The 5,101-nt window shown below is 35.5% G+C and overlaps 1 pseudogene; it reads left to right on the top strand.

Moving 5' to 3' along the window:
- The first annotated feature begins 4,036 nt into the window (after positions 1-4,036).
- LOC112830862 (tRNA wybutosine-synthesizing protein 3 homolog pseudogene) lies at positions 4,037-4,880 on the top strand (annotated as a pseudogene).
- Positions 4,881-5,101: the final 221 nt, after the last annotated feature.

The following is a 5,101-nucleotide window of genomic DNA, read 5'->3' as shown; positions in this document are numbered from 1 at the left end:
GAAACAACAAATGTTGTCGAGGATGCAGAGAAAGAGGAACCCTCTTACACTGTTGGTGGGAATGCAAGCTGGTACAGCCACTCTGGAAAACAGTATGGAGGTTCCTCAAGAAGTTAAAAATAGAGTTACCCTACAACCCAGCAATTGCACTAGTAGGTATTTACCCAAAGAATACAAACGTTGTGATCTGAAGGGGCACCTGCACCCCAATGTTTATAGCAGCAATGTCCACAATAGCCAAACTATGGAAAGAGCCCAGACGTCCATCAACAGATGAATGGATAAAGAATATGTGGTATATATACACAATGGAATATTACTCAGCCATAGAAAGAATGAGATCTTGCCATTTGCAATGACGTGGATGGAACTAGAGGGTATTATGCTAAGCAAAATAAATCAGAGAAAGACAATTATCATATGGTTTCACTCATAGGTGGAATTTAAGAAACAAAACAGAGGATCATAGGGGAAAGGAGGAGAAAATAAAATAAGATGAAATCAGAGAGGGAGACAAACCCTAAGAGACTCTCAACTACAGGAAACAACCCGAGGGTTGCTGGAAGGGAGGTGGGTGGGGGGATGGGGTAACTGGGTGATGGACATTAAGGAGGGCACGTGATGTAAGGAGCACTGGGTATTATATGTAATTGATGAACAACTGAACTCTACATCTGAAACTAATGATACGCTATTTGTTAATTAATTGAATTTAAATAAAATAAGATAATAAAAAAAGTTCTCATTGCAAGAAAAACATTTTGCAGCTTTTTATAAAGATGGGTGGTAACTAGACTTGTGGTGATCATTTCACAATGTATACAAATATTGAATCATTATGTTGTACACCTAAAACTAAAATGTTATGTATCAATTATACCTCAATTTAAAGGAAAAGAATGGGGAAAAAGAAAAACTTCAATTTGATTCATTTTAGTAAATAAGATTATTATTTTATTACATTTAAATTCAACTCTAGTGGATTTCTTTTCAGTAGACAAGGGATCTTGTTAATGATTCTTCAAACATCATGCCCTAAGATATTTTCCTCCATGAGAGGTTTCAATATAAACTAATAATGTAGCTTATACTTCAGGGTCCCTCACAACAGCCCCCTTCCAAGGCCTCTTATTTCCTCATTCTAAAGAAATATCTACTTTTATTTTTACTTCGTTTTGTATTCATAGTTTTGTGGGTTTTTACCTTAAAAGGGTTCCACGAACTGTTAATATTTAGGCCCCACTAAACCTGTATCCTTCCCAGCCTTACTTTTGCATAATACCTTGGCTCAGAGGGACTGGCAGAAATCTAGAAATGCCACAATGACTCTGCTCCCAGTAATTTATCCCCTCCAAGCTTCCTAACTCACCTAAATGTCCTTGGAAATATAAAGTGGGAGTCATCACAAGTGGGAAAATTAGGCAACCACATTGGAAATTTGTCAGCATCAAAAAATTGGAGTGTGGGACAGAGTAGAAGCATGAAGATAGAATTCTGGGGAGAAAGTAGTTTAGGATTAATATCTTAGTGTTGTGAAGACTGACATAGTCCTTGACCCTAATTCTATGGTGGAAGTTAAGTAGAAAAATTAGGGTTTAAAAGAACAAATAGATAATTTACAACTCAGGATGATTGGAGACATTTAAAATGAGCAGTAAAGCAGAACACACAGATCAATTACTTGTTTTTTTTCTTGGCCATCACCAGAAAATAGAATTGTGATTTTTTTTCTATCTAAAATAGCTATTCACAAAGAAGAGTTGACACACAATCAAATATGAAATGAAATTTGACAGCAAAAAAAAAAACTATTAATTTTAAGTGAAGGAAGACATAAGAGGAGAGAGGCCTCTCTTTCTGATGCCCCACAAGAAGTGATGACATTTAAGAACTGAAGTAGAATCATTTAAAAATACCACTGGCTGTTGTGGGCTGGAATTGACTCTTGAATCTTTCACTGTCTGAGCCAAACCCTATCACACCTCATTACCTCATTAAGAATTCACCATAATGCCCACTTTTTATGGGTGAATTCTATAATTGGAATTATCTGGATTATCAGCAGGTGACCTGATAATTTCCACAACCTGCTCTATGCCTTCCCATGGATTTTCAATTTTCTTTATACATACTCTAGAATTTTTTAGAAGAATTGTGGTTACACTTCCCATTGGTTTTGAAGCTCTGAAGAAAATGAACTAACCATTCTATTTCCTTTACCCCCTCAATAGTTCTATTCAGTTTGAGTCTATAAAAATTTTTGTTGAGCATGAATTATCTTATGATCCTTTTACATCGCTGTGTTGAATATTTATGTATCTCTTGTAATGGTGTTTAACTTTTTCATATATTTATTCTGTGACTTCTCAGCTAGATGGTTCTTTTAATGAAAGCTATTATAAAATATTTGCAAATGTTAGACACTTCCAGAAATGCAGATATATGTATCATAGTGCTTACTGTACATTCATATAAATGATGCAATGGGGAATCTGAATATATAGAAGACTCAAAGCATGACTTCATGGTAAATGCCAGCATGAATCCTGTAAAACAGTGTTGATGCGTTTAAATGTCTTTATTCCAAGTAACGCAGAAGGAAAAAAACAAAAAACAAGAAACAGAACATAAGCATGTTCCTTTTCCTCATTTTTCCTGATTTATTTGCTACCATTTGAATAATGACAAAAATATTGACTATTACATTGTACTACAGAGACAACACAAAGCCAGCTCACCAAACTTCAGTGACTAAAATAAAAGGTAGCTTATATGGATAGCTAGAAAGCGGTGCCATTCCTGGCCAAAATATCTTGAAAGAAGAATGTGGTTATCCTTCAAATCTGGGGCTGTGGAAATTAAAGTGGACCCAACTTTCTAAAGACTATGCTGTCTCTTCCACCTAAAGCAGCAGCTTCTTGGCTCAATTAGCCAAATCATAAACCAGGTATTAGGAATGGCCTACACACACAACCTCTTCTAACTGAAAAAGCAAGACCATTGCTTCTCTGAACCACTATAGTTGTTCATGTAGATGCAGAATATTTAGCAAAACTATCATCTGTAGTAACATGGAAAAGAGAATATCTTATTCTTTGATCTAGAAAAGGAAATTTGTGGCCAGATTTCAAAAGTGCTAACTGGTTTCTTTAAGCTCCTTTTAATGGGATATGAATATAGAGAAATGAGATAGGAAGCAAAACAAGCAAAAAATAAAAATAAAACAAAACAAAATGCCCGAGCCTACTCAGTTTTCAAGAAAAAATTTTATAGGAAAATAAAGAAGCTAAGAATAGATTGGTTTGAAAGTAAGATTGTTTCTCATCCATAGCCTCACTAGGTTATCTAGGATTCTGAAATTAAGAAATTAAGGAAAAATTGTTTAAAATATCTACAGTAAAGATTGAATTCAGTGGAGAAATACCTAATATTCAGGTATTCCTGGGAAAGGGAATGAAAGAAAAAATGCCTTTTAACACTACCCCTGTTAAGTCTTCTACTAGATAGCCAAGCCATCGCAAGGTGAGGGAAAAAAATTCAAAGACATCTACAATTTGAAGGAAAACATCAAGCTGTTATTACTCATAGATGACTTATTTACCTAGAACATAAAAGCAATTGTAGAAATATAAAATTAATATGCTCTTGATGAGTTTGTTAGATATAAGATCAATATACAAAATATTGGATTCTTCTATTACATTAAAATAAATGAAAAGTGCAATTAAAAATTGCTCCTAACAATAGCATCAAAAGTAAGTTTCTAAGAATAAATTTAAAGAAAGGTGTGCAAGATTACTGAACTGAAAACTTCAAAATTCTATTAAGATGCATTATGAAAGTCCTGGATGGACCATGTTCATAGGTTGAAAAAGTCAAAATGCAAATGTCACTTTTTTCTTCTCAAAGGTGTTTATTAAATATAGTAACATAATCCAAAACATGTGTTTTTCACCTTTTCATCATTAAAAATGTACTGCATCTCTTAGAAACCTATTTTAAAAAACATTTTGACTTTCCGGCCACCACCCGCTTCAAAATGGCTTCCCTCAGGGAGAGGCGTGGGCTAACGACAAAGTATAGACTCTAAATCCTTCCTTGGATGGATCATACCACAGAGTTCAGGAGATGGAAGGCGCAGTGTCTGAGCAAAGCTGACCTCAGCCGGAAGGGCAGTGTGGACGAGGACGTGGTAGAACTTGTACAGCTCCTGAATGGGCGAGAACCGTACTTCACCACCAGTTCCTGCGCTGGGCGCATCATCCTCCTAGATGGGGATATAAATGGTTTTGAGGTTCAAAAGCAAAACCGTTGCTGGCTACTGGTTACACATAAACCTTGTGTAAAGGATGATGTGATGGCAGCTCTGAAGAAAGCAAATGGTGATGCCATTTTGAAATTTGAACCACTCGTTCTTCATGTGCAGTGTCGACAGTTGCAGGATGCACAGATTCTGCATTCAGTGGCAATAGATTCTGGTTTCAGGGACTCCGGCATCACCGTGGGAAAGAGAGGAAAGACTATGTTGGCTATCCGGAGCACACATGGCTTAGAAGTTCCATTAAGCCATAAGGGAAAACTGATGGTGACTGAGGAATATATTGACTTCCTGTTAAAGATAGCAAATCAAAAAATGGAGGAAAACAAGAAGAGAATTGAAAGGCTTTATAACTGCCTACAGCATGCTTTGGAAAAAGAAAACATTACTAACGCACGTCCCAAAGAGAAAATCAAAGACAAAAAATAAATCATCGTATACTCGTAAGAAGGAAAGAAACCCAGAAGAAGCACACAGCAAATGTTTTACTGAAGAAAATGTTAAAGAATGTGAAAATGATGATGCCCTAGGAATCAGTGTTACTATCTTCCCTGAAGATTAATTACTAAGATTCGGTCTTGGTAGAATAATGTTTCTGATAGATGATACAAAGCTGCTCTTTAGAAGAGTATTTTAGTTTCTTGAGTATATGAGCCATTCAGAAAAGCAAGATTTATTCTTTCTCTATATTTGAGAGAAATCTTTAGTTTTTTAAAATAGCTCTGTATAATATTTGCTTATTAAATACCATCTGTTTTAGTCGCATAGTGATTCATTGCAAAA

This window comes from Callorhinus ursinus, unplaced genomic scaffold, assembly GCF_003265705.2.
Source record: "Callorhinus ursinus isolate GAN/ISIS: 27379988/994484 unplaced genomic scaffold, GSC_fseal_2.0 scaffold20, whole genome shotgun sequence".
NCBI lineage: Eukaryota > Metazoa > Chordata > Mammalia > Carnivora > Otariidae > Callorhinus > Callorhinus ursinus.
The sequence above is the reverse complement of the archived record's forward strand: the minus strand, read 5'-3'. Positions and strand labels throughout refer to the sequence as shown.